Genomic DNA, 22,437 nt, shown 5'->3' on the forward strand with positions numbered 1-22,437 from the left:
ATCTGCAGACTGTCAAATAACTCCCCTGGGGTGCCTTCTTCTTTCAAAGTTTGAGATCTAGAAGGTTATTTTTCCCCCTGCTCAGCTGCAGAGGGATGTCACTGCAGAGCACAGACATGGTGAGGTACCACAGTGCTTTGGCACTTCCTCAAGTGAGCTGGCTACCAGAAACAAGAGACGTTTAAAAGGAACAAAATGCAGCAAAATGCCTTTCAGTAGGTTATGAACAAAGATTGAGAGTCATTAAAACCAAACATACAAACTCTAACAGAAGTCAAATGTTTCACTCACTTGATAAAAGTGTCACAGAAGAAACAAGTATTTGAATTTCTGTGTCTGTCAGTGACAGTTTCCACAGTGACACGTGAACATCTCCTCCACATCAGACAGAAAATCATGACACTCTCCCTGCAAACTCAGGAAGGAATTGAAAGTGAACATTTAATAAACAGAAGCTGAGGAAAACAAAGCAATTATGGATCTGCTCTTCCAATGCACTAAAGATTAACTGCTCCAGAATTTTGCTTGAACTGGTGAGAGAAGTATTTGTCAAAGCAAGAAACCAGTTTTTCAGCATCTGGTACAAAAGAAGTTATACTTCTGTAGCTGTCCCACATGTTTCTCTTTGGAAGTCAGCCTGGTTTATCCTATATTATCTCTAGAGTTGCTATGCTCAAATCCATGGTTAAGTTACTGGCATTTCTCAGAAAGTAAGAACGAAATCTTTGATCTTATCTTTGCTCTACTGGCCAAAGATTTTACTTCTACTTCCTTAGGAGTAACAACTTTAAAACACTTTCATAACCCTGTCTTTTTTATTCAAATAACACCAGATTTTCTGAATTTTTTTTTAATTAAAATTGCCTTTTGAAAATGAGTTCAGCTTTTCAAAGAGAATAAAATCACATTTTCTTTAGCTTTCCACGTTGTATTTAACAGAGATTTTTTCTCCTCAGTTACTTTAATTATTTCTCCCTAGTGAAGCTAATGCAGATTTTACAGTATATAAAGATATTGCTCTCTGTTTTACAGACTTTTAGCTCAACTATGAGGATGTTTTCTATCAATACATCAATCAGCAATATAGAGACTTCATGGCCAAAGTGTTGCTACAAGGTGTTAACACACAAAGCATTCCAATGCAGTGGATATTAAATGAGGAAAAATTTGTTGTTTCTCTCTCCTATTCCCAAATATCATCTAGGATGTAAATCTTTACCATGTGTGAAGAACATAATTCTTTCTTTCTCCTTTTCTTAAAACAAAAAGTATTTTTATACCCTTTCTGGCCATTTTTGTCTGCAATCCCTTCACGTGGATGTGGTGAAACCCCAGAAACCTTTTATGCTTCTGGCTGAGGAGTGAAGCATTCATTGAGACCAAAGACCATTAAAATTCACCACCCTTCACTTATTCTCTCTTTGCTTTTCCCCTGTGTGATGCTGTTGCTCTGCTTGTTTTCCAGGGGTGTTACAGGGAGGATGTGTGTGGGTGCTGGTTTGGAGGCTGGAGGGACTGGCAGAAAGGGACACAGAGCCTGGAAATGAGCACTGAAAACGCAGGAACCCGACTGAGCTGTTGAATTCCTCTTTGGGCCGAGGTAAAAACACTGGCACTCTTTTCCAATGATTTTTGGGCAGGTGTGCAGCCTATTTCTCTGTTCCAGTCAAACACATTTCCGTGCTCTGATCTCTGGGTAAGAAAGCTCCTGTGGAACAAAGTGTGGCCACTGATATTTGTATTCCCCACACAGTCAGAGCACCCCCACCATCCAGCTCGTTACTGACACTGCTTTAGAATGCCTTCAGTCTGAAAGGTGTTATTATAGTATCAAATTCTGCTCTAGTCTGCAGTCCAAATTCTTGATTAAAACAGCAGTTTGGGCTAACGGGTTCTCTATTAACATCTCACCTATATACTTTACCCTGAATAATTCTAAATGATTTGTTGCAGCTAAGGAAGATTAAGCTTGGTTAGAATAATAGTCTGCTATTACTGCTTCAAATGAGATGTTTATTGCAACAGGGGATTCAATATTATCAAATATTGTATTCTATCAGCTACTGCCTGTGATAGAAGCTCCTAAACTTCTGTGGAGAGTGGGAGCTCTGAGGCTGGGCTTGGCATCATACACTGCTATCACGTGTTCTTTGGATATATAAGGGAACAGAAGACTGAGAATTAATTTTGTCATTCATAGCAGAATGAAATTAAGTTTTGCTTAATAAACTAAACGTGCAAACATGCACAGACTGTCTTTGAAGTAATTATTTTATATAGCTAAAGTTTCAAAATATCCTGGCCCAATCCATACTTTTCTTGGGGGGAGGGCAAGGGGAGGAATCAGAATCACAGCCTTAATATATGTATGTCTATAAAGGCAACCACAAAGATGAAACTAAAGGAAATTAAGACAAGTTCTGGACATAGCAAACCATGGCCTGTTTGTGTTTTGGCTTCCATGGTTCAGCATCACTTGCTGTGGACAGAAGCAGTTTGGTACTGAAGGAAACAGTGTCAGGGACTGTGTTTGTTGTGTTCCCAAAAAGCAAAGTGTAAAAGCACTCAAACAATATCGAGGGGTTGTGGTGAAGGGGCAGAGGCCCAATTTAACTCCTGAGGCTCTGAAACCATGAGCAGTTCTGTGTCCAGCAGGGGATGGCAATCCCTCCAGTGACTCAAACATGCAGTAAACTGATTAATCTAAATGCCTTTCTGACATCCCTACACACAGGAAAAATACTGTTGATTTCCAAATAAAATCAAAGGTTGATTTTTAAAATCAAATATGTGAATTTTAAAGGGGATTCCCTTCCTTCTTAAATAACACAGGTCCCCAGAGGAAAGAATTCCCAAAGCTGCAGGAACATGTGCAGGGATGGCTGGGCCAGGGAACTGCAGCCCCAGGGATGCCCGGGGTGTGAAGGTGGAACTGCATCTGCACAGGTGAATGTCAGAGACCTCGAGGGCAGATCTGGAGAAAGGAAAAATTACACATGCATTAGAATCTTGGCTGAACAGAAATTACCTTCAGAACAGGAAAAGGGATCTTTGCAAAAAGAAAAAAAAGGTGGACCCCAGTAGAATGTTCCAGTTTTTACAAAACTGTTTTTCTTAATGAAGAAATGTATCATCAGAACTCACTTCTAGGAAAAAAAATCTTTCATTGTACTTTTGTTTCAGTTGCAAGCTTTGTCACCATAATTATATTACTTGTTTCATAAGATAAAGCTCTTCTAGAAACTAGCACTGTGTTTGCATTTCTATTAATTATTCTGTTTGCACCTTATCTTGAAAACACAGTGCTTGTATTACATTTCCTTTTGTCTACTGTTTATTTTGAAGGCATAAAATTCAGCCCGTACAGCTACCTACAGAACTCTTAATAAGTAATTCAAATGTTTGGTTATTAAATGAAACTCAGATTCTCAATTCAATTTAGGGTTCAGCATTTGCTCATGTCTCTGATTCAGTGCTCAGAATCAATTTGCTCTCAGCTGACACTGTTTGTTTTAATGCTCATCCTGAAAAAAGAGGTTTCTGCAACTGTATCTTTCAAATACACAAAATTTTTATAAATGTAACCTATGTTTTAATGTTTGCCTTCCTCTGACCATGAATTCCTAATTCACACTGCTCAGGATCAGACCCAAACAATCAAGGTCTGATGTGACATCTGACAGCACCCACCTCGAGTGGGTGAGCAGCAGATGGGAGACCAGGGACAGGGGGGCACAGTTCTGTACAGCTCTGAATGAGTTCTGTACAGTTCTGAATGAGTTCTGTACAGCTCTGAACAAGTTCTATACAGCTCTGAGCAAGTTCTGTACATCTCTGAACAAGTTCTATACATCTCTGAGCAAGTTCTATACCTTTCTGAACAATTTTCTACACAGAATTCAGCATGACAGAAAGTTGAAGCACATGGGAGGAGAGGAGAGGACATCCCCACTTTAATTTTGGCAAAGTAAATTGATACTTCTTGGCATCATCATTCACTATTTCCTGAGGAAAATAAACAGCTATGTGGTTTTTTCTTTCCAAGTTTACCAAAATTATGAAAATCCCTAAATGGTTATGAAAAAAAACACAGCTTACCCTGGTTGAAATATTAGTGAGGTGAGACTGCCCAGACATAACAGCAGAGATGATGTTTTTCAGGTACATTTCTACATTTATCTTTACAAGGTAAGCACAGCTTCAGATTTTCAAACTTCTGTCTGATGGTGATATATGAGGTTTACATTATTTTTCTAGACTTTATTCTTTAGCCATTCAGCCATTTGCAACTTATTCTCCACTTAAACAAAACCTTAATTTTGTTTTGTGGATTTTCAGGCATTGTGGTCTTTCTTGAGAATACTCAGTTATCTGCTAAATACTAAATGTGGCAGAGTTTTCTCTCCACTATACTAATAAAGATTAGAGGGAAATAGAGCTCCTGTGATTAAATTTGCTTGTAAGAGGATAATAGATAATAAATCAGCAGCAATAATGGTCTGTCACAATTAAAATACAAGAATTAAATGACCACTTTATGACAAAACATTTCATAAACCACGAGAAGTAATCTCATTAAGAAGTATAAACTTAAAAAAAATAAAAGAGTACAGCTGCCTATGCCAAAGGTTTCACATGATTTTGAAGTTAATATATCAAAGCAGTTACAAAAATGGAATTTCATGCCAAGTCATACATACACAAATTTAAAGGGATGGGCTGTCATGTGTTAACATAATTTGTAATAGCTCCTGTTGTCAAATATAAATTAAATGTCAATAATCATTTAAGTCTCATGTTAATATTTGAACTCAAACCCTGTGCCTTAAAAAACTCTTTATAAAAACACCCAAATCATAATGAAGTCACTCTGTCCTAAGTTACAAATAATAAGAAGAGCAGATAAGACATCAGTGAGTGTAAATTGGTGTAATCTGCCTGCAGGATGTGAGATCCCACTGTCACACATCTGAAGATGTGGCCTTTGCTGATTTTTCTTTAGGAACTGTGTGTGATACAACTATTTATTACAAATAGCTCACAGCTCTTGGGTTTTCTGCTACCCAGAATTCTAGAACTAAGTCAGAGAGAGCTCTCTGTGGGCAAACAAAAAGCAGTGAGCCAGTGACAGAGATAAATTCTTCACACTGAAAAATTACCTTTGTGGACAGGCCCGTGCAGCTCCTCCCTGGTCCTGTCACTGCAGAGGGCTGACAGAGCCTTCTTACAGCCAGAACTGCCCAGGAGAGTCCAGCCCTGAGTGTGCAGGGGGGTGATGGGAGGGCAGGAGGGGTGGGGGGTTCCCGGGGCTGTCAGAGGGTGCTCCTGCTCCCACCCTCTGCAGTTCAGGCCGTGCCCAGCAGCTCCATTCCTGCAGACAAAAAATCCTGTTTGTGATTTGAAAAGGCTTCGAATGTCTTTGATCATGTCCAGTTAGGGGGTCCTCCAAGGGAACATTCAGAATCCCCAAATTCACTTTGTCATGCTCTGTTCAGCTCAGTCTGGATATACAGGACAAGTTCCATGCTGTATTTAAACATAAGGCTACTCAACTTCAGAAAGTAAGGTATGTTTATATATTATCTACCAGGATTTATAAATTATCTACCAGGATAATTGCTCTTCCTTGCACCAGTGCTATGTTATTGGTGTCATACAATAGCTCAGTGTAAAATAAATCTCTCAATTCAATGTACAATCATAAATAGGGTAACTTAATCCCTGTAAATAAACTGCTCCTATATTTCCACTTCTCTAAATCCATTTTCTCCCTTTAGATTTAAATAAAGTGTCATTTTTCTCTACAATACATTCTAACTTCTTCATGTCCACTTGAGTAATTTTTTTTTTATTGTCTGTTCCAGTGAGATCTTCGTGCTCTACAGATCCTCCTGAGCCTCCAGGTGAACATTATGACAAATGCCAAAAGCTCTTTCTGAGGTTTTAGTAGCAGCAATATCATCAGCAACAAATCAAAGCCAATCCAGGAAATTCTTGTCAATGATCTGTTCTCCCTTGAAGGCTTTGGACAAAAGGTAAAACAGGGGCTGGGACAGTGTCTTCCTGTCTAATATATCACTTTAACTTGCTGTCTTAACTTCTCTTGTCAGGTGTAAAAACTGTTAGACCAGTCAGATAGACTCAGCTGAATTTAGCTTCATTTATTTACCTCTATCTTATGTGTTTTATACAAAGAATCTCCAAGTGCTTTAGAGCTGAAGATCAGAAACAGGAATGGAGTGTTGTTACAAATGAGATGCAGCTGCCCTGGTACACATAGAAAGAGATGATTTTTGAAGATGGACGAGACCTGCAGAATGGGGATAATAACTAGGCACAGCAGGAAACAAAGAGTGAGATTTGAGTCTTTCCAAACCTACATGTGTGAATTTATTACTAATATAACTGTGCATTCTCCACTTGAAAACATGCAGTTCCCAGCTAACCAACAACTGGTAATGAAGGCTTTATACTGCTCCTGAAAATCAAGTAACACAAAGTACTGGGTAAGAAAATTGCATTGATGTGACCACACATGCTTTTGGTCAATCTCATGCACATTTTTGGACTTTTTTCCAAGATAGTTCTTAGGATAATGCAGGAGGAACAAGGCTGAGCAGCAACATTTTCTTCAAAATTCTGCCTCCAGCAGCACCAACTCCCCCCACTCCCTAACTCCTGGTGTCCTGTTAATGTAAGAAAACTGTGAAATTCTGGTCTTAGAATTTTTGTAAATTATGGGAAACATATACAGGATTTTCCTTCCCATTTTCACAGAGCAGTAGAAATTCTTCTTTTTCAATACCTCTTAAGCACCTCCACAAGTGACAAACCGGTTTTTTTCAGACCTGGGCTGTTCTCCACAGGAGTCAAGGACACTGTTCCCTGCAGGGCTGACTGAAGGGTCTGCACAGACTCACAAAATCCTCTCCAGCTTCCTGGCTAATGGAAAACGAGAGGAAAATCAGCAAACAAAAAGTATTTGCATCTTATGAAACTGTCAGAATGGTGTCCTTCCCAAAAGATTTGCCCAGCCCTTTGGAAGACCAGAATCCTGCACTGGGTAAGACCCATTCCCTCTGTCAGGTAATAGTGAACCCTGAAAAAATTACCAGATTTGAGGGTTTATTTGTTGCTGGGGCTTTTCTTCTTTACTTTTTTTTTTTTTTAATCCCCTTCTTTTTTAATAAAAGAATCTTCTGGAAGGAAATCAAGCAGATTAAACTATGGGCTAATTATATAAGTAAAGTTGCATTAGATAATTAAAGCAAAAAAGAAAACATGAATTACTTCAAATCTGTCAGTCTTTCACTGCAGGGGGCCACTTGAATGTGTGGCATTTTAGCACCACATTTGAATCTGTATTTATGTTTATACTTATTGCTTCCAGGAGAGAGCAGTTTCCCTATTCTAAGCAAAACAGTACTAAATCAATATTCTTGTAGCATATCACATACAAAAGGTGCCAATCTTTAAGGGGAAGGGAAGACTCTGAAAAAGAAGGGGGGTAAAAATGAATTGTGTCTTTCTGCTTGGGTTTTGTCCTCCAGCCAATGTCCATTTTTTAATACCCAGTTAAAGGCTTCCCACTGCTGCTTATGCCTGGACCACCTGTTCCCATAATGCCCTCAAATCAGCAGGTTTTGGCACTGCTTTATATAGTTCATAAAAATACTAGTTCAACATCAGGCACTTGGGGGGAGCAGTCTCAACCCTGTGATCCAAATGCTTTTTCATTCCCATAAAACCCCAAATGGTTTTAAGTAGGAGGGAAAGAAGGAAAAATATCAAATAAAGTTCAAGTTGGTGAAGTGAAGGAAAAGGGACTGGGGAGAAAAGCCTAAAGTGTATTTGTAGCATGAATGTTCCAGGGAGGGAAGAAGGGACAAAGAGGAGGAGGGAATGTAAACCATAATTTGTGGAGTTAAAGGAGTGCAAATGATGAATAAAGAGGCAACTTGTCTACTGATGGATTAGAATAGGAAGAACAGGTGATAAATCATCTGACACAAAGGGGTAAATGAGTGAGGTATAAAGGACCAGAGTCAAGGGGAGAGGAGAAGGTGCAGTGATAGATGGCTCAGAGATTAAACAGGCTATGTAAATAATTATTGAGTGCCAGTTTTAAAAGCTCTCTGAATTTTAAATTTTAAATTAATCTTCACATCTGGCCTCTCACAAAACTTCATTATGCACAGGTGTATATTCACATCTGGAAGAAAATATCCTAAACACAATTACAAGCCTTTTATGTTCAGCTCATAAGAAACTTTTCTAGCTGCCAAGCTGGAGCTTTCCAGTCCCTTTTCTTTAAGTTCCTCTCGTTGCTCCAGACATCAGAGTTTCTGAGCTCTCACCTCAGGCACTGAGATGCCATTGCAGGAGCTGAGGAGGAGGAGGAGCTCCTCCTCTTTCTGGGATGAAGAGCTTTCCAATCCCTCCCATGACAGGAACAGGCTCAAGCCTTGGCACTGTCCTGTCCTTTGCCACCCAGTCCCCAGGGGTTATCCCAACATCCCACACTGGCAGTGAAGCCCAGCTTTTTAAGCAAACAATATTAGATCTCAAATATTTTATCCACTAACTCTGAAATGATTTTTTCTCTACTTTCACGGGTCAGAACTGAATGCAGGACCTGCTCAGCTCTGTGCCCTGTGTGTTCCTGGAGAAGGGAGAGGCTGGCTCAGCTTTCCCTGGGAACAACACCATCCTCAGCTGGGAGGAATGTTAGTTCTGCAACTTGAACAGGGGTTGAGAGACAGGTTAAAAAGGCAGTTCTTTGTATGAAATAGTTCAGGAAGGTAGGAAAAAAATTAATGATGGAAGAGAATATGGGTTTTTCTGAGCCATCTTGTACCTGGCAGAGCTGATACAGACCCAGAGCCAATAAAGTCTAATAATCTTCTTGCTCATTCACTCCAATGTCTCTGCTTGGACACTTACAATTCTGGGTAAATAGTAGGTCCATTAGAGCTGGGTATGCAAAGAGCTGGCTCAGATCCTTTGGCCTCAACACTTTCATAATGTACTTAATGGTTTCTTCATACACTTTAAAAGCTTCTGTAGCTCAAATGTTTCACCATCCATAGAGATCTGCAATTCAGAAGATGAGAGAGTAAAAAAAAATAGTCTTTTCAGACAGTTAAACCCAATCTTTTTATCCCAGACAAAGCAGAAACCCAATTTTTTTGAAAATATTTGAGGAAATTACCGCAACATGAATGCAAACAAGTATTACAGTAACATAACTCCTGCTCGAAATACACACCTTCCTGTGGGATTCTGCTCATGTAAATACCATCCCTTTTTATTGTTTTAGATTTCACCAAGCATGTGAAGTGAATACTAAGAGACATTGTTGAATTGAAGACAAATTACTGAAATAAATTTATATTTTCTCAGTCCCTAAAGCTGAATTGAAAAATGAGTGCTCTGTTTCTCTGTCATGCAGGACTGAGCCCTTTTTAACATAGCCTTTGCAGTGTCTTCCCACATCAGGACATGGAAGCAGACAGAATTTATTAATATTTTCTGGTAACAAAATATACTAAATTGCACTTCTTGTTAAGATGTTTAGCCTGTTCTTTTCTACTTCCTTCCAGGAGCATTAAGTAAATTTGTCTTCAGAGAGCCACATTTATTGTGTCATTGTAATTTCTTTTTGAGAATAAAAGACCTATAATTCTACCTTCTTTGACTGAGGCCACAGTCATTTTGTTTGCCCCCACAAAGGACTTGGGACTCCTGCCCTGGATTTCCCTCAGTTCCCATCCTCCCACTGACTCTGACCACGTGCATCTTCCTCCCCTTTTGACATCCTCAAGCTGGGAACTGTCAGCTGGAGCAGCCCCAGGTGCTGCCGTGGCCTCTGGAGCAGAGAAGAACATCAGTCCTGAGAACATCAAAGTAGAGAACATCAGCTCTGAGAACATCACCCTGAGAACATCACCCTGAGAACATCAGCTCTGAGAACATCAGCTCTGAGAACAGCTCTGAGAACATCACCCTGAGAACATCACCCTGAGAACATCACCCTGAGAATATCAGCCCAGAGAACATCAGCTCTGAGAACATCAGCTCTGAGAACAGCTCTGAGAACATCAGCCCTGAGAACATCACCCTGAGAACATCAGCTCTGAGAACATCACCCTGAGAACATCAGAACTGAGAACATCAGCTCTGAGAACATCACCCTGAGAACATCAGCACTGCTGGAACAGCTCAGTGCTGCCTCCAGCATCTGCCCACGTGCTGCAGGACTCTCTGGCACATCCACACTGTCTGCTGGCAGGAAAATTAAAAAAAAGAAACAAACCAGCCCTCAACACACACCCAAACATCCAGCTCCAACTGAAGTTAACTCTTGCTCTAATGAACATAGAAATCTGACTATATCTGCTTCAAACAGCAAGGCTGACAATGAGAACATCACTTATGCAACCCACACTCAGTCTCCTGCAAAGCTGCAAACATGATACAGCCATAGAGGAAGAAATTCTGTCAAAATTCATGTGGTTACTGTTGCTTGGGAAACCACTTCCTTGGTAACTCCAATGCATTCTCAGCACGTCTCAATATCAATTTCTCAGCAGCTCTCAGACACACAAACCTGCAGTATGGTGTGAGGAGAGAGCAAGGGAAACAAAAAACCAATAACAACAAAGCCAACCTAAAGAAAAAAGGAGAGAGTGAGCAAAAGATTTGTTATTGCTGTTGTTTCCAATATGTCTAAATGAAAAATAACGTAATCGAAAATATATCTGGAAGTTGTTTTTAACATTGTTTGGAGGAGAAATTGTTGAAATATGTCAGTAAGTGTGTCTTGAATCCTAAGTGTGAGGTTGGAGAGAGGTGCCTGTGAGGCTCTGGAGAGCTGGCACTGAGCCTGGTACGGGGAGTTGGGTGACACTGGGATTTTCTCTGTTCCAGTTTATCACAACATTTGTTGCTGAATCCACACCACACTTCAGAATTCAGTTTCAGCAAATATCTGTTACAAACCACTCATTAGTATTTTAACCATAATTCCTAAAAAGCCATTCCAAGCCCCAAGCCCTTCCAGAGGCTGCTCAGGGGGTGCCCTGGGCAGGGGATGCAGGTGCCAGCAGGGGATGCTGCTGCTGAAGCAGAGCCCGTGTTTGTGCTCCTCCCAAACAAGGGAGCTCTGCTCACAGGGACTGACTCCAGCTCTTGGCACAGAATGCAAAACTTGGGTTATTCACCTTTTCATACCAAAATCTCTTCTGTTTACCTGATCCTCCAATTTCTCTCTAACAGGGCCATGCAGGCAGCTCAGCACAGGTTTTGTTCATGGGTGACATAAGGGAAATCTAATTTTTATATCAAACAAATGGAAGAAATATTCTAGTTGTAGCACCAGCCATTGTTTTTTCAGTTTTGCTTTTTCTGGGTCTTCCATCAGAACCATTACAGTATCATTCTAATAGCCCAAATTAAGTAACAGGGAGAAAGAGAGAAGAGGAAGCACTGAGAATTAATGTCCATTGAGTGTCCTGTGCACTGTTCTTACAGGGCAGAGCAGACTCCACGGCCTGTGCAGTGCACAAATGCACTTTTTCCACAGCTGGAAGTGGTTGGGGTGGCAAATAGGAGGCAGCAGGACCTCTCCCCTGCTTCCTTTGTATTAACTGGCTTAGGACAGAGTGCCTCTAAGAAAGCATGAAAAATAAAGAAATAAGGATACTACAGAAATGCTTTAAATCAACTGATTCTCACTGTAATCAACTGCTCTTTGGATGTGTGTCTGCTTAAATATATGGACTTGTGTCTGCACATAGACACACAGACACTCCTGCCTTTTCAAGGACAGTAATATCTTCTTTTTATACTTTTTTGCAGACAAAAAATTAACTGTCTGAAGTTATTTTGTTCTCACAGGAGGAGCATCAGCAAAAAACATGAATAGCATCATTTTAACACCTTTAGTTCAAGCCTGCCTTCCTCCCACACTCCAAATGGCAGAGGATGTACGTAAAACACAGCTCTTCCAGGAACTCAGGAACTGCTGGAGTCAATGGAAACACTGGGGCCAAACTGCAGTAACAACCTCATCCCTCTCCTGGTGCTGCTCCCTGCATTAGACACAGGGACAAATGAGGAAATGTGAAAGTGGCACACAGAGCTTCTGGTTGTTTCTCTGGGAATCCAGCAGGTTGGAAACCTGCAGGGTAAAGTGGGGCTGGGGGAGAGGGCAGGGATGAATTCCTGAATCCTGGAAAAGGGATGAGGGAGGGATGACAGGTCTGGGCAGCAGCAATGGAAAGGGCAGGACCTCTTTTGGTCATGAATACCTGGGTCAGAAGTAGTTTCTCATCAAGTATAATGTCTTAATTTATAAAAATAAATGAGAATGCCCAGAGCAGTTGGACTGATGGTGCGTTGTGCTGCTGTTCTCAGGCAGCTGAAATCCTTCTTCAGCATTTGGACAATGACAGAGGACCGTGGGAATGCCAAGTGTCCCCATGGCTGAGCCAGCACCCCAAGTGTCCTGGCAGAGCTCCTGCCCCTCCCTGCACAGCTCAGTCCCTCCAGCCAAAAGCCCCAAGAGCCACTGGGATCAACGTTATTTCAATACTGAGGCCATGAAGGCTCTAGATGTGAATGTGAACTTGTCAGTCTCCTGGTGTATAATTATTGTTTCCAAACTATTCTTTGATGAAAAGCAGAAAGTTCTGTAAAGAAAACCAAAACAAAACAACCCAATAAAAACAAAAGCCAAAAACAAAAGGGAAAAAAAGACAAAATGGAATGGGAATGACTCCGGTTTTCTGCTGTATTTTTTTAAGAAGTTTTCAAGGGTTATATATTCCAGAAATGTACATGTAATAGAGTCTCCATTCCTCTCCTGTCAGCACTACTGTAGTTTGAATTTAAACACTGCAGTGAGACTCTTTCCCTGGCTTGTATGAAAGAAAAATGCTTGAGTATATCAAGTTTATGTGTAAAAGTCTCTCACTGTGATCTCACCTATAAATTTGCATCTTGTAGAATAGTTATATATTACTAATACAATAATTCATAAATATATCAATTAAACATGGCATAGGCTTTCATAAGCATAAAAATTCCTTCTGTGTCTAGAGTTTGTTGAGAAGATATTTCACCATGCCCAAGAAGAACTGAGGCCAATATCAAACACATGTGAAAAGCAGCCTCTGGTGCCAGAGGATGTCAGGCTTCCCCTTGCATGTGGCCTTTTTCAGGGAGCACCATGGAAAACACCACAGTGCCAGGAGACTTTAGTATTTCACTCCATCATTTCCTAACTCACTTAAATATTTGAGGGCTACTAAACACCAGGGCTCCAGGTTTTGCTGAGCCATTGTCCCCCAGGGTGGTTGTGTGAGAAACACTATTACAGCCCATTCTGTGGGTTATGAAATGTAGAGACAACAGATATACATCCTTGTCATCGTGGTGCCCTGTGCTGACTGCACTGAAGTGATTGCATCTGTCAACTTGCAGTGATTCAAAAATCTATGTTTAGAGAGGTATTTCATCATACCTTCTGTGTGTAGTTCCTAATGTCTTTCATTCTGCTACTTGAATGAAAAAATGTTCTCCAGACTGCAAAAATTCATATAAGATGAACCAAATCAAGCCAGTATCTTTGAAGTCTCTATACATTGACATTTAACTTTCTGTCTCCAAACACCAGCTAAATGAGAAGCTGCCACTCTCACTTGGACTACATTTTGATTTCCCCCAGCACACCAAGTAACATCTCCCTTCAAGAGGACCCCACCTAGTCAGGGTGGGATGACTTCCTAGAGATGCTTCAGACAAAGAAAACTTTGGGAAAAATAGAAGCTTGATTTTAAAAAATAGTCTTTCATTATATCATAAGATCAGAGGCTCTCTCTGTCACTCTGCCTTTAAATGGATAAATATTCCTACTTCTTGCATATTGCTGGCTTGATTCAAGGAAAACCATCTTGCTTTTTCAAAGCCAGGGTGTGTATATTTGATTTCTCAGAGGATTCAGTTAAGTCTACAGTCCACGGGACTGAACTGAGATCATTATTCTTGCCTTTCAAGAATTCATTTGCAGGTACATCGGGTTTTCTGTCCATTTTTTAAAGTATGTTTGCCATACATCTGAGGGAGGAGTTCTTCTAACATGGAATGAATAATAAACCACCATTTATCTTTTGCCATGGTGCAGATCAAGGTACTAATTTACGTTGCCTCAGTGTGCAAGAGATACTGGATTTTTGGAGATGAAGCACAATGTGATTAAACCTGTTTCCAATGTGGTTTCATTACAGAATTTTGTCAGTGTCTGTGACTTATTCCAAAGCATTCACAGAAAGCTTTATTGCTCTTCAATATTAGAATAAATTTTAGATAATATTAGATAAATTTTCAAAAGAAATGTTTTTAATATATGAGGTTCCTCTGAAGCATTTCTGCACAGACACAGTAATTAAGGAGTGTTACTCAGAGAACAACTGGGCTGGAATGTGGGGACTTGTAGTCAGAGCAGGGATTTACACAGACCAGGGACAAACATCCATGGCTCTTGCACCTTTGGCTGCAGTCCCAGTACCTGGGATATTGGGATTCTGTGCCATTCCCACACTCCTTGAAATATTCCTCACACTAACAAAGGGTGATCTGGAACATTTCCCAAACTTGGGCTCCCACAGCAGCCCACTGTTGCTCTCTGATGTTTTCACAAACTTAATTTGTACAGTTTTCATTTGTTTCAGTTCAGAACAAAGAACAAATGTCAAAGCCCTGCAATTTTAAAAGAGCTTCCATTTCTCAGGCAGCTTCCCTACCATTTCTACAGAGCTTTCCTGTGGCCCAGAGGAGTCACATTATCATAGACAAAATCCAAACACACTCCCATGGAGTGCAGGTCTCCTCTAAAATAGGATAAACAAGCAATTTGTGTAAACACGAGTTCCACCTTCCCCTGGAGCTGCAGGGAGCTCCAGCACAGTCAGGCCCAGACAAGGCAGGATTTGCAGAGGAGCACCCAAACCAAGACCCTGTATTTCCAACATCTTCTAAACCCCAGGCAAGGAGCACAGGGGGCACCTTTAGGACACCAGGGCAAGTCCAGAGAACCCCACTGGGCAGTGGGAGCAGCTGTGACAGAGGGAAAGCAGGGATCTCCCAAGGAAAGGTTCACAGAGCCTTAATAAGACATTATTTTCAGTCCATGGCCTCACCTCTTCCAACACCTGCCCTTCAGCCCCACATCACAGCTTCTTCTCTCCCATTTCCCCGTGAAATCCATTGTTGGTTTGTTCCCACTCTCTCCCTCTGATTTGCTTTGGGTTTTTCCCCACTGCCAGTCTCTGTGTTCTGTCCCTCACTGGTAAGTTTAAGGGGGAAATGCAGCTGCTCTCACATTGCCCAGGTACTCCAAGCCCCAGGAGATGTGATGGATGTCCCTGAGCTCAGTCAGCTCTGAGGGGCAGTGCCCACTCTGGCCCTGCAGGACCAGTCCCTGTGCCCTGGGCTGCCTCTGCTCCCCACCCAGCAAGGTTTGCACTTCAGCTACTCTGTTCCTTGGGTACTAAAGCCCCACCTGGAGACTCCACCTCAGAGGATCCTGGGTTAGGGGAGCCCACAGCAAATGAAGACCCCAATTGTACCAGTGGTTTTTAGGACTGAGTACAGAGCTAAGCCAGTGACTCCCTTCCTCTCTTTCTCCCTGTTCTTCCCCACCCACACCCAGCTCCACCATCTCACTCCACCTTGTCTGTATCTATGGTGACCAGACAGCACAACTCTGTTCTGTTCTTGGATAAAATCATTTATCAACACATTTACTGACACAGGCATGAAAGTCCTAAGCAAGCCAGGTAAACCACAAATGAGACAACAGGCCACTATTACACGAATAAACCTTTTCCTTCCATCCTAAAATCACAGGGTTTAGAATGAAAATTGGCAAGAGTACAGGTTTTCCTTTACTATCCTTAGAAGGTGACAGCTGTGTGACATTATTGATCACCAGGGGCCCTGAGAGGCTCAGGCAGCAGCTCCTGAGCTGTGGGGCAGCAGCTCCTGACAAAACAAGTCCAATTGATTCTTGCATTCAGCCTCTGCTAAAACAGTGGCAAATCACATGCCAAGGTGTTGCTTGTAGGAAAACAGCTGGCTTGGAATTCCAAACCTAAATCCCAGAACATGCACAGGGCTTAAGAATCTGATTCACACTTTTGCAGACAAGTAGGCTCCAGTGTCATTAATGGAACTAAATGCTTGAACTCAAGCAGATTTTTTCCTTAAATCTAGCTTATTTCTTTGAATAATATTAATTGTTCCAGATACTTCATTTTCTTAACATTGAGTTTATATCCATTTCACATTTCCACAAAAGTGAGTAAAGAGAGAGTCTGGTCAAAAATAAAAGTTTTTTCTTTTAGTTACTCCTCTCATTACACCACAGTAATGTGACACTGTAAATACAAAACATACCCATAATTGTGGGAAGGACTTGTATGAACAATGAACCTGATGTTGCTCATGTTGCACTTGAAGTTATCTCAGTTACACTGAATTTTCTATATTGTTACCAGTGAAATGAAAAAGAAAAATGAGGCAAAATGAACAATTTGACTTGGGAGCAATAGTCTATGAAAAGATCACTTCATTTTTTTAAAGAGGACAAGGATCTTAATTAAAGTGATGAACTATTTTCCTATGCAGGAGTAGCCCAAACAAGGAAGAAAACTAGTACTGGATTTCCAGTTGTCTTCCCAGAGCAGTAATTACAGTCTACATTAACCTTTACCATTCAAAAGCTAACCTATGAACACTCTGGTTCTTCACTAAAATCAGCTTTAAAAAAACTTCTTTCATTATTTATGAACCTTCAGGTTATGCATGAACTTCCTGAGGTCCAGAGAAGGTTACTGGCTCCCAGGCTTCACCCAGCCTACACGGTTCAAATTTTACATCCTCAAAACTTTTTGCCCCAGCCCCTTGACATTCTCCCTAAGCTCATTTGCAGTGGTGATGTGTACATTGTGCATTTCTTTGGCCCTCCTTTGGGTACATCTCTCACTCAACACTGAAGTCAAAGAAAGTTGCCAACACCACTGCAGGAACAGGGGTTTTATGCAAACACAGAAAGACAAGTTTAGCAAATTGCCTAAGTAAGGAAAGTAATTGTTATAGACTGTGGTTTAGGATGTATTTGAGTAACCCTTCAGGCCTTCAGATGAACAAACCTTAATTAAACTTACATTTTGAAAAATGTGGTTTTAATTCAACTGAATTAAACTCTTTCTGTGCATTGCTGGTTACAGACATGACTGACTGAAGCCTACTTAGAAAATCAGGGGACAGGACACAGTGTTGGACAAAGTTCAGGAGAACCACTCTGAGTCTGGTCCTTTAAACCAAGACATTGAGACATTTGAGATCCTCTGACTATTTTTGATCATTTTATGGTGATTTAGAGAAAAATCAAACCAGAAATCCTTTCAATTTTTCTTGCCTCTCTTCTTCCCCACATTCACTTAGAAATGTCCACTCAGTGGAATATATTATGGGCTATTTAACCCTGTCAAGAAGCCATATCAATTAATAGCATAATAGTCTTACCATATATTTTTCTTATTATACACTAAAGCTTTATGGCAGAATTCCTGTGGATGCACTTCATGTAGATAATGATTTATAGTATATAGTATCCTGAAGGCATTTTAAATCTGTCTGCTCCCTTTCTGCCTTCTTAGAAGGAGAAATTTTAACAGGGAACCAGACTTTTATGCCCTTTTTTTTTTTTTAAATTTTGTTAAAACCAGGCTGATATTTGAAGGACTCTTATAAAAAAACGGCAAAAAGCTTTTAAAACTCAAAGGGCAGATTTGGGAACTACACAAGTAAACTGCCATTATCTGTATGTTAGGGCAACTTGTGCTTCACAGTCCTTGCTGTCCACTTGCTGTGCAAACTGCTCAGGAGCAGAAGAAACCACGAGCTCCAGGAGCCAATCTGCCACTGCTGTCTGTTTATGCAGCCTGACAGAATTTACATGGGCTGGCAGACAAAATTGCCCTTTGCATGCTTTGTCTCCAGGGGAATTTGGAAGTATGTCCAAGTTTTATAAAATAATGATAATCACACAATACACCAAGCACAAACAGCAGATTTTCCAGGGGCCTTTTCTGAGTAAGTTAAATCTGTGGCCAAACAGAATATAGCAGATAATACTTAAAAGAAAAGGAAAAGCAACCCATTTATGCATCAAAGTTAAAGTGGGTCACTCTGCAATGTAAAGCACATTTTTAGTGGATATAAATTTAGCAGCTCTCTGCAGCATTATGCATGACAGCAGTCTTGTGATATTTCAAGTACAGAACAGGTCCCTGGAGACACCATGTAATTTATAGTGGACTAATCATAATAAACTGTAGCAGGCAAAAAGAAGCTGAGTCCAATGAAATAAGGAATGTTGGTCTGTTTGTCCTGCAGGAACGTTGTGTTGAAGATCCAACTCACCTGAGATCACACAGGAACAACAGGGGAGGTTCGTCTGTTGGGTGAGGAAAAAAAAGCCAAAACAGAAGATCTCTTGGTGTTCCAGAGTAATAACCTAAAAGAAAGCAAGCAGAAAGGAGCACAACCCACTTCTTGAGCAGAGTAATAATGAACAACCCTCTCCTGCCAGTGCCCAGCGAGTGCCCGGTGCTGTTTGTGCTGGCAGAGCTTTACAACAGAACCCAGTGGTACCTGCAGGGCCCAGGCTCTGCCTCCCTCAGCTGTGCTGCACCTTCATCAGGCCCCAGCTGCCTGCAAAGGCATCTTTATTTGTGACATCCCTGGTCCTTCATTGTTTCCTGCAGCCCTTGCAGGGACACTGAGGGGTCTCTCTGCTCCGTCCAGACCCAGCGACCTGCACGGAGGAGGAGAAGTGAGCAGGTTAAAGGTGCTCTTTGCCAACACAAGGGCATGTCCAGCAGGTCCATTCAGGGATCCACACACCTTACAGTTACTAAAGTTTAGGTTAACCCATTGCTTTTGAAGGCCTGTATCGTGTTGTTACACCTGGAGAAAACGTATGGGTTTGGATGCTGGACTTCATTCCATCAGCACCAGGAGCTGTTACCTCCTACTGCTTTCCTGAAAGCAATTTGAAATAGGGAAAACCAGCTGATGGATGGCTGGGCTGCAGTTAAAGGACAGGGAAACATGCCATGCCAGAGGAGCACTGGTGTTTACTTTGAAATCTTACAGCATGAGGGAGAAAACAACCTTTGCTTTTCATCTGCCTGTCCCTTCCATTTTTTTTGTTTCTTCCTTTTGTATATTTTTGTCTGGATCTCATATAAAGGGTTTGTTCCCCTCTCTTTCTCTCATCCTTAATTAGTTTGAATGTCAAACCTGTTCAGTAATCACATTGCTTTGGGCAGTAATGAAGGCAAATAAATAACACTTAATTTTTCTTAGAGAGATCTAGAGACCCTTCCAAAACCAATTAAGGCTTGTATTATTCACTGGAATTAGCCAAGGTCTTCATGTTACATTTCCAAACTTGTGTAAGAAAGAAAATGCTAAAATTAACAGTGAGGGAGGAGGAAGAAAAAATTTGTCCTTCCTACAGTCTTAAACCCTTCTAATTTTAAAGTATGTTGTGAGTGGGAGAAAAAAGAAGAAAATAAATTAGGCAATGCAGTTTGCACTTCTTTGCTGCTTGGGAGGATGGGAGGGAATCAGCTGGATTTCCCCTCACTGGGGTTCTTTTTCTTTTTTCCCCTTTTTCTTTCCAGTGATTTTTTTTCTGTCTGTTTGACACATATCTCTCCCTCAGATATCTTTTGAATGATGACTAACAACAACAACAATAAAAAAGCCTCAATCTTTCATAACCTAAAACACTGAAGCACATCAAACCCAATTCAATTTGTCTGCAAATCTTGCAGATAAATCTTGCTGCCCTGACACGGAGGTTTCAATCTGTTTATTATCCACATTCCTTCTCTTGCCAACGTCTTCCCACCTGAGGAAACAATTTCCTTGCATGACATGGAAGTGGAGATCTGACCCTCACCAAAGGGACTGCACCCATCCCACCATGACCAAACAGCTTTTGTGCTGTGGGTTTATCCCTGCACATCTTGCCCTTTGTGCTGCTGCCACAGAGCATCTGACAGGACTTCACTCCCTGTCACCTGCAGGACATTGCCCCCCTGGGCTTGCCTGGGATGTCTCTCCACATACCTTCATCAGCATCAGTGCCAGAAGATTTCAGCAAAGGGTTGCAGATTAAAGTCTGACATGATCAGTCAGACTCTTCAGAAAAGATCTTTGGAAATGTTTAACAAGGAGAACTCAAAGGTCACAGTCCAGTTTCACGTGGGCTTACAAAGCAGCAGAACACAGATGTACCAACCCAGCTGAGACCTGTGAGCCCCTGTGAGCACACATTCCATGGACACACAGGGATCTCCACTCAAGGACCACTGGGGAACTGAGGAGCACCACCACAGCTGGAAAGTGCACAGTCTGCAGGATTCAGTTTTTAAAGCATTTGTAAGGGAGCCCAAGCAGCCTCTGTTCCCTTGGCTGCCTCCTTTCCAAAGCAGAGCAGGTTCAGGGCAGTGCTCTCAGCTGGAAGCTGCCCTGAGCCATCCCTGTGCCCAGATCAATGCACTCTGTCAGCTCTGACAACCTGTCACAAAGGGGGAAAAATACTTTTGTTCCAAGAATAAGATGTATTCAAAAGTTTTGCCCTGACATTGAAGTAAACACTCCTTCTCCCCCCAAAAACCTGCCTGGGCCAGTCTCAGCCAAGGCAAAGGTGTCTCCTGTATAAGCAATTCTCATCACCTGAATACCCAACCCCCATTTCTCCACAGAACCAGCTTTTTTTTTTTTTTTTTAAATTTCTCACTTGCCTGGACTCATCTGAACACCATAATAAATCAGTCACTCCAAATATCCCTCAAGAATAACAAGCATTACAAATTAATAATGTCATGCTGGTCATTAATTTTGATAACCAAAGCATGTGGGTTACTGAGCATACTTGCTATGTAGTTGTAATGTTACATTCCCTTAATATGCAGCAGTTACAATGTGCTCCATGCCAGGGCCCATTATTTCACTGATTCACAGCTGTTCAATATTTGACAGATGCATAATTTCATTCTTTAACATGCTGATTTTCCTTTTATTAGTTAAGAACTGAGATGTTAGATAATTTTTGTCATGTTTTGTTAATTTGAGATTATAAAGATATATTCAACAGTACAATTTCCCAATAAGAAGTTGCTATTAAGGTTTCTAATTTGCAATCAAGTAAATTGAATGAGGGAGAGGTCACATTACACAAGTCATGACGTGTTAAAGATCAGAATAAAGGAAATAAATTATTCAAATACTCTATAATACTAGTCTTATTTTTGTGCCAGTGAATTTGATATGACACCTGTTAGGATGTGATAACATTAAATGCATTTATAGATACAAACAGATGAAATGGCAGATAGACAATTTTGTTTTGGAAATTATACTCACCAATTAATATAAATATTTTTAGATTTCAAAATCATAAACAGTCTTAAAATTGAAATATTTGCTTCCTAGCTTGTAATAATCTCTGAAAATAAGGGTCAACAGTAAATCACAGAGTTGTGACAAAGCAGCTGTGCTGAAATTTGAGTCTTTTTTCAGAACCACGATCTCCTGTTCAGAAGCTTCAGAAGATGTGGTATTTTAAAGAGGGAAGGCAGGAAGTCAGACTAGAGCTTTCTGTAACAGCCTGGAATATTTTCCATCTCATGTTCCATGTCTCCTGCACCCAGCACTCCTCACTCAGTACAGCTGTGAGACTCAGCTCTGCTCTCTCTCTGCAGAACCGGATCTTCATCCCAGCAAAGTGGGACAGAACTGATCCCCCAGGAGAGCAGAGCTCTTGGGGGGCTGCTACAGAGAGCAGCCAGGGGGAGAACTTCAAAAGGAATCACCAACTGCTGTCTTCATTCCCAAATCAAAGCCAGGATTTGGCAGTTTTAGCCCTTGGCAGCCTTTGGTCTGATGGCCATTTGTTCCCTTTGCTGGTCTCCATCTGCTCCCCCGGTTGGATCAACCAAAGCATCTACTGTGGGTGTGTAGAGCTAAAGCTGCCAATAACTGCAGTTGTATCACCCAAGGAATGATCCCTGGGGTTTGGGAACACAGGAGGGGTTCCCTTTCATTAGAGCTGGGATGGCAGAGAACAAGAACTGGAGGACATGAACTGCCCTCTCAGCACAGCAAACAGGTCTAAGTCTGAAGTCTGTTTAAGGCTCAAGATTCATGAGGATAGAAAGCAGCAAGAACAGACCTGTGTCAGTGGCCATGTTCCCTTTGGGGAGCACAAGAAGACCCCAGTTTCTGATCCCTGTGAGTGCTGACTCAAAGCTCTGAGCAGAAGGAGCCCAGCAGTGCAGACCCCTCTCATAACCA

At 41.2% G+C, this 22,437-nt stretch overlaps 1 protein-coding gene across 2 annotated transcripts in view; it reads right to left on the reverse strand.

Moving 5' to 3' along the window:
• ATP10B (ATPase phospholipid transporting 10B (putative)) overlaps positions 1-6,905 on the reverse strand; it is a 200,122-nt gene extending 193,217 nt beyond the window's left edge. For both annotated transcript variants that reach the window (XM_027643440.1, XM_027643439.1), the window contains exons 1-2: positions 6,806-6,905; positions 5,160-5,371 (exon numbers count right to left, since the gene is read on the reverse strand). The gene's annotated coding sequence lies outside the window, so the exon portion shown is untranslated. The remainder of the gene's footprint in view (positions 1-5,159; positions 5,372-6,805) is intronic.
• Positions 6,906-22,437: the final 15,532 nt, after the last annotated feature.

This window comes from Corapipo altera, unplaced genomic scaffold (genome assembly GCF_003945725.1).
Source record: "Corapipo altera isolate COAL_440 unplaced genomic scaffold, ASM394572v1 75, whole genome shotgun sequence".
Taxonomy (NCBI): domain Eukaryota; kingdom Metazoa; phylum Chordata; class Aves; order Passeriformes; family Pipridae; genus Corapipo; species Corapipo altera.